The sequence below is a fragment of the Galendromus occidentalis genome, unplaced genomic scaffold (genome assembly GCF_000255335.2).
Source record: "Galendromus occidentalis unplaced genomic scaffold, Mocc_1.1 scf7180000076375, whole genome shotgun sequence".
In the NCBI taxonomy this organism is placed as follows: Eukaryota; Metazoa; Arthropoda; class Arachnida; order Mesostigmata; family Phytoseiidae; genus Galendromus; species Galendromus occidentalis.
The window spans coordinates 4,962-13,031 of NW_003804364.1; the positions used below are offsets into that span (position 1 = coordinate 4,962).

The 8,070-nt window shown below is 52.4% G+C and overlaps 1 pseudogene; it reads left to right on the forward strand.

The window, feature by feature from the left end:
• On the forward strand, positions 1-3,202 carry LOC100903538 (uncharacterized protein K02A2.6-like; annotated as a pseudogene).
• The last annotated feature ends 4,868 nt before the right edge of the window (positions 3,203-8,070 follow it).

Genomic DNA, 8,070 nt, shown 5'->3' on the forward strand with positions numbered 1-8,070 from the left:
ATGCGAATGGACACCGGAGCGGACGTAACCTTGATCAGTCTGACCGACTGGAATGCTCTCGGCAAGCCCCGATTACACAAGTACGAAGAGAAGATGAGAGCAGCTAACGAAGGGTTGTTGGATTGCCGGGGATACTTCCCATGTAAATTTTCATTGGACGGCAAAGAGTCCGATGGTCGATGCTTCGTTGTCAACCACCCCTACCGCCTCCTGGGTTGCGAGTGGTTGAGGAAGAACGAACGTCTCTGGCAAATCCTTAACGGGAAAACAACCACGATACACCGAGTCGAAACACGAGACTTGAATATGGAGACGGACAAACTGACGAAAAAGCTCAAAGAAAAGTTCCCACAGGTCTTCGCTACAGGCCTGGGCAGGTGTACGCAAGCAAAAGCCTCGCTCCGCATGAAGGAAGGCGCTACACCTCTTTTTCGCAAAAGTCGACCCGTCCCATACGCGAGCTTACCGAAACTCGAAGCTGAACTCGACCGCTTAGTCGAGAATGGAGTTATACATATCTCCAGTATCTCACTCCGAATTCGCTGCACCTGTAGTTGTGGTCAAGAAGGAGTCGGGGGACATCAGATTATCTGCTGATTACAGCACTGGCCTGAACGACACACTACAGGATCATCACCATCCGTTACCGACAGCGGAGGATATCTACACAAAACTGAACGGAGGTGTTTACTTCTCAAATATCGATCTAGCTGAGGCGTATCTACAGATCGAGGTGACGGAAGAATGCAGGAAGATGCTATGCATTAATACACCGAAGGGGTTGTTCGCCTACAACCGCCTACCGTTCGGAGTCAAAACTGCCCCAGCCACGTTTCAGCAAATAATAGACGCAATGATCACCGGTCTACCAAGGACAGCCGCGTACTAGGATGACATCATCGTGACAGGGAAGTCTATACAAGAACATAACGAATCACTACACCGACTTTTCGAACGTATCGAAGAGTATGGACTCCGAGTACGACTCGAGAAATGTTCTTTCCTGCAAACCGAGGTAAAGTTTCTCGGGCAGATCGTGAGTAAAGAGGGCAGGAAGCCCGACAAGGAAAAGATCGAGGCTATCGTCAAAATGTCGGCGCCGACCAACGTGAGCGAACTCCGGGCTCTACTTGGCATGATCACGTACTCCTCCGCCTTTATGCCGGCGATGCGAGACCTACGAGCCCCTCTGGATAACCTTCTGAAGAAAGAGAGCAAGTTCATTCGAGAAACTGAAGGGTCTTTTACAATCAGATTTCTTCCTAACACACTACAACCCAGAGCTTCCGCTGATCGTGGCGGCCGACGCGAGCAACTACGGAATCGGAGCCGTATTGTCTCACAGGTTCCCGACGGATCTGAGAAAGCTATTTTCCATGCGTGCCGCTCGTTGACAAAAGCAGAGAAAAATTATTCTCAGATCGAGAAAGAAGCCCTGGCATTGATCTTCGCATGCAAGAAGTTTCATAAGTATATCTATGGTCGACACTTCTTATTACTGACGGACCATAGACCACTACTTGCGATCTTCGGCAGCAAGACAGGAATTCCGGTTTACACTGCGAACCGACTTCAAAGGTGGGCTACGATGCTCATTGGTTATGATTTCACGATCGAGTACCGACAGACAACCAAGTTCGGACAAGCTGACGGACTGTCCAGCTTGATCGCACAGCAACGGAGTGATAAGGTGTCTGAAGATGTAGTCATCGGAACGATCGAAGCTGATGTCGCAGCTGTACTCTCAGATTGCCTCAAGACCGTACCAGTCACTCACAAGCAAATTCAGAAGCTAACAAAAGAAGACAGGCTCCTTCAGGAAGTCCTGACACACGTCCAAGGCAGTTGGCCGAAGAAGGTCGACCGCAAGAGCTCCCTATGGCCATTCTTCAAACGAAGAGAGTCACTCTCTATCGTGCAGGGGTGCCTATAAGCCGATGAACGGATCGTGGTTCCGGACCCTCTCCGGGAACAAGTCCTGAAAACACTACATGCCGGACACCCAGGGGTTTCAAGGATGAAACGCCTCGCTCGTAGTTATGTATATTGGCCAAGGATCGATGCTGAAATCGAAAATATGATCGAAGGCTGTACGGCATGTCTGGAATTCAATAGAGACCCGGAAAAAGCTGCGCCACACCCTTGGGAGGCTGCTACAAAACCTTGGGACCGTCTACATGCCGACTTCGCAGGTCCCTTAGAAGGGTCGATGTTCCTGATAGTGGTCGACGCATACTCGAACTGGCCTGAAATTTTCGAGTTGAAAACGGCGACCACGAAAACAACGCTGGAGAAATTGTGCACGCTCTTCGCACAATTCGGGAACCCTCGTACGCTAGTCACGGATAACGGATCCCAATTCACGTCGGAAGATTTCAAAGTATTCTGTGAAACCCGAGGAATCCTTCATCTGACTTCACCCGTAGCGCATCCACAATCGAACGGCAGGGCAGAAAAATACGTAGACATCTTCAAGAGAACTTTCCGTAAACTTCGGAGGGAGGAAGAAAGGTCGTCATCGCTCTGCCGGATGCTACAGTCTTACAGGTGCACACCGCTCCCCTGTGGTCGAACGCCTGCGGAGTTGTTTCTAAGCCGGAACATTCGAACCGAGCTGACCCTCCTCAAACCGGACATCGACGTCGCGATCACAAAGGCGGAAATCCTGGAACCAACGCCTCCTCGAAAGAAGCGTAACCGCTTGCGAGTCTTCAAACCGCGAGACCCAGTCATGGTCAAGGATTTCCGGGCCAAGGGCAAGACTACCTGGTGCCCGGATGTGATTATCCGACGCAAGGGAAATGTCCTGTACGATGTAGCAGTTGAGGATAAGGTATGGACGCGTCACGTCAACCAACTGCGAGCACGCGGCGTTACCGCGTCGCCGGCGCCCGACACTCCTCTGGTCAACTCAGGAAACTCGGATTTCCCGAGTAATCAGTTCCTGTTGAGGGCCATGGCTCGATCTACTCGGCGGCTAGCTCCGACTCCCAGCGTTACACCAACGGAAGGAGCTTCGGAGATCGATTCCGAGACAGTGAGCAGTCCCGTCGGCTCCGATGAATCGATCGAAGAACGAGCTTCCGAACCAGCCTCCGGAGGATGTTCCAAGGATGCTACCATCGAGGATGTACCGGTTGTTCAAGAAGATGAATCCGGACCGTCCACATCTCTATCAGAGAGATTCTTCAGAAACCTCTAAACTAATCTCTTCGCTGCTTAAGGGGGGAGGTGATAGGTCCGCGACTCTAATAAAAGGAGAGACGATTGTCATAGAGACATCGTCGTTCATAGTTCGCCAATGACGAAGTCCCATTCCCTATAACCAAGACGGTTATAACAGAAAGGTTGTTCTCGGACAGAGTCCTTGAGTCCTGTCACTGCTGATCCGGATACACCCCTCGGTCGGAAGGTGCGTGCTTAGAAAAATCATGGTGTTCGAGAGTTCAGGACGTGGTTGCGCGATAACACTGAACGGAATTCTTCCCCCGGATGGCGTTGTAAGATTCCGTAAACTGGATAGAGCTCTAAACCGGGGTGGGGATCACCGAATCGGAGCCAATCGAAGTGATTTAGACGGCAAAACACCTGCCTTTTATGCCTATCTTGCCCAGTTCCAGTGCCTATTCCGGTGTTTTTGGGTGCCTCTCTGCCTGCCTTTTCTTCGACTTTTTAGTGCCTGAACTTCGCAGCTCTAAAGATAACAGTCATCTCGTCAACTTCGAGCAAGTTCTGGCGTGTCCGCCACAGACAGCTCTGATTGAGACCTCGTTCGAATTCGGAATTTCTCGTACGATACGAATGCACTCGATTAAGCCACTGTTTCGAGCTGTCGGAGCCGTTGATGAGTCGTCTTTCGCCTCGAGCCTTTTTCTACCGACCGGCAAGGTGTTCCAACGTGGGTTTGATCGCCAGCAGCTGTTTCAGCTACTGAGCCTTCGTCCGACGTACGCGGGACTAATTGCCGGCGAAGGAATCCAGAACGGCGTTGATCGGTCCGTCAAAAATGTCCCGGCCATATCGAGTTGATGGAAGATGGTGGAAAGGAAACGCATCGAACCGTCAGATGCTCGACGTAGACTCATGTTCTGCCATAGAATTTCCCCGCCTTCTCGGAGGGGAATCTCTCGGAGATTGGAGATCGATACTGACGTCGGTTTGGGAAATTCGCAATTTTTCTGCTTGCTCATCTTCCGGAGCAGAAGATCGACATTAATCTCGAAAAAGATCATTGGGATATTCCTTCAAGCACGGTGCCGAAAGCGCGATACTTCCACGGGTATAGTTCGTTTCCACGACGGTACCACTGACAGCGGAAGACAGAAACGCCGTCCCAAAAACCGAGAGCTCCGACGCAAAGAGCAGAATTTCTAGCGGCGGAGGACTTCCGCACGAGGATTCGTCTTCGGAGTGCGGCTGGAGGAACACTCAAATTGTTGTCGGCTCAGCGTCTAACGTCTCCATGATAGTCAGCCCCCCGTCAATCAAACGCTCGGTCAGTCGTCAGCGTCGCTTGCCAGCCAGTCAGCCGTCTTCCACGTCGTCGGCGGGCGTTGATCGCGGCATGTTGTTCGATGTGTGCGTAATGCGCGAAGGAAATGAATTGTTAGACGGCGGCTATGGCGACGAGATTGTAACAACGACCGACGTCGAACAGCCGACACTTCGCGCTTGACTTATGCGGCGAGAGCGCCGCATTCGACTCTTTCAGTCCTTGCCGCTTGCCTTCATGCTTGGCATGTTCACCCAGCAGGTGAGAACAATGTGTCGGCTGAACTCTCACTCAGAAGCGACCCCCGAGCTGATCTGTAGATCACTCCATTTGTCGTTCGATTGAAACGTCCCGGACTTTTCGCGGGACTTAGCTCGTCATCGAGAGGAGCTTTACCGTTCTCGATAGCGTTCCGGGAACCGGGAGGAATCCCTCTACGCCGACAAACGAGTAGACCACCGAACGTACGACCGTCGATCTAGCGATCAATCGATCGTCTGTCCGCCCGCCCGTCTGCCTACTCGAGCAGACTGAATGCTTGATACGGGGCCCAGGCGTTTTCCTAGTTGAGGGAATTTCGTCTGGGCCGGTGGCTGCCGCTTTTTGTTTTCTGCGCTATTGCCTCTCTGCGAGCAGTTAGGCCGAGCAGGGGAAGAAGCCGTAAAGACCTAAGACTGGCGAATCGCGAACTCCAGCTGAGATGTCGCAGTCTGATGGCAGTGCTTATTTTCGTCCACAGACGAGTCGTAGAATTTGAAGAATTTCGCTACATTGTAAATCTCGCCCAGATATGATCGAGCAGAAGCGACAGCTAGACGCGCCACCGAAGACTGGATGGTGGTTGTCACGATGGCAACGATTGCACAACTGAATGTGCCCAGAGTTTAAGGGAAACGGTCCTTGCCATCGCCGATGTTAACGTTGGCACCGCCGGCGGGGGATGCTGCCGGTGGTGGAAGCAGGGCTCGAGGTGAGACCCTCCGGCGGCACGAAGGTGTCTGAGGACGTCGAATGACGTAGATCCAGAGGCCTTCCGAAATTTCCGGAGGCTTCAAGTATGATAATTCATTCAGCTCGTGATATCCGACGGTGTACGACACCATTCGAACCATGTACGTGAGAATGGTGTACGTCGACGAGGGATCGACACTAGCCCTCGGCGTCAATGTCGCAGACCTCGGCTGACCGAGGGAAAAATCTCCCTCTCGCTGAGCACGAGCTCGATGAATCCAGGGAGAAGGTGCCTGGTCTTAGATTCTCGGAAGCTTCGTTCATTCACTCTTCGAGGTTTCGAACGATGCGAGAATGAGTTAGAGCTTTCGCGTCGGTTCTTTCGACTCGCTGCTTTGCGACTCGATTCGCGGGCACTGGAGAACTTCGTGAGTTTTCCGTCTCAACTTGGCGGCCCATTAACGAGATACGGTACGATCTCTTCCACCCACGGCATCCCATGCGAATCATCGATCTATCAGCGAGACCCGATGGGGAAATTAATCGATGCCTTGAGTGATTCGGCGACCCCTTGAGTAGCGCCGACGAGTTCATGAGCGATCGACCGGGGATGATCGAAGCCGGATACATGGAGCTGCGAAGAAAAAAGCCCAGAGAGGAGCATCAGATTCCTAGAACGACATCATCAGGACTCAGATATCATCGATTTGAGTAAAGCGTCGCTGTATCCGTCTGTTGTATGATGTGTGTTTCACTCTGGTTTTGTCTCGCGATATGCCCTCGTCACGTCGCTGTCAGCTTGACTTCATCGTCGGTAGGCGATCTCTCCTGTCGGAATGGGCAAGCAGCTTTTTTTCTCACGGCGAAGTCTTTGTCACTTGTGTGATGTTTCTGGTGTAGCCCCCTCCTTTTCTGAGCACGGCCAGTGGTTCGACACGACGCACATAACTTGACGGATGTGAAGCCGTCGGGTCGACCACTAAATGCGACTCGCTCCGGCACGTCCGTCTGTGCGTTCACTCGTTTGCTCGTTCGATCATTCGATCGTTCACCGAAAATTCTCCCGCCCTATCCTCGTGTTCCGCTCAGATTTTCGAAGTTGAATTTTCACCGAGCGAATGATCGACCGCTTCTCCAAGTCTATTCGAGTGCATAGTACAATTTCCCCAAGAGTCTTCCTTACCCCTCGGCCTCGAAATCGCAGAGTCGCGCAAAATTCCAAACTATGAACGAGCATCGCTGGCTGTCGGCGGAATCTCCGTCGTTGTTAGTAAGGCACCGACTTCTTGTCCCGAGAAATGCCTTCTTTGCATCTCTCCGTGATTACGGTGGTGGTCCGCTGTCAGGCTGACGCCGGCCGTAAAACCAAGAAGAATAATAAAATTGAATTTCGAGACAATGATGCTCTTCTGAGGTGGAGATATTCGGTTCGCCCGCTCGATCGATGACTCGATCCGAAGTTTCAAGTTAATGTGTTTTCAATATATTTCTCCTCGCTCATCCGCGAATATCGTAAAGCCCAGCAATATAGCGGCGATCGAGCTAGTTCGTATGGACTCATGAGAGGTGAGCTGGGAGGCACGGTCGGGCGTCGCGTTGCAGGAACCGAGCCCTCGACTCGCTCCGATCCTCGCGGCGGATTAGCCGTTGATTCTGCCCGTCGGAGCAAAATGTCCCACAGACCTGCAAGTCTGAACACACGCGAGCAACGAGCCCGTCAACGCCGACCAGAGACGATAATGGGCGCACGCTCAAAGAGTGTGCATGAATAATATCCATGTTTTTCTGAGCCTCGCGAGATTCACTCGACAATGCCTCCTTTTCGGTGGCGAGTACCCGTAGCAAAGAGCAGACCAGCGCAGCGCCGTGCCTGGAGTTTTGTCTCGGACGAATGAGGGAAACCAGAGCGAGTCTCGAATAGACACACCGTTTCAGAAGTCGCCGCGTTGTCGTCAATGCCAACACCATGAAAATCATCGATTTGTGCCAGACCCGTTGACATTCACTCATGTTGGAAATGGAAAGTGCCGAAGCGCCCTTCGTGCCTCCCGTGGTGGCTCTGGCCCGGGGCGGAACTGCTTCTAATATTCTACCCACGCATGCTCGATCTCATCTACTTGCAATGGTGTTAATTAGACACTTCTGACGATGCTCCTCCGGGATCGGCGGACCGCCATTTCATCGCGGTTAGACCGACACGCAAGCCAGTGGAGAACACCCGGATGACCGAGGGAATGAACAATTGGAGCGCGACGATCCAGAATACACCGCTCGGATGGGGACATTCAAAATAAAGAGCTCGCTGCTGGATCGATCGAGCAACGATGACGATCCCGCAAGTTGGAGCTCGAGGAACCGATAAGTTGGTTCTGGAAGAACGACACCGCGAGTGAGGCTCCTCCCACCATCTCGGAGATCCTCGTCAATTTCGAACTCGATTCGCCCTTAGGGCTCACGCGTCCACCTGGATTTCTAGACGTATGTGGGCCCTTCCGAATTCGGTCTGGAGCCGAGATTCCATTTTTTCTCGCGGCTCCGTGATGGACGGAGCTAGTTCCCTCATCCTCGAGATTTCTCCAAGGATCTCCAGTTAGCTCCAGATTGCATGGACGCGACGTTCCTCGAAT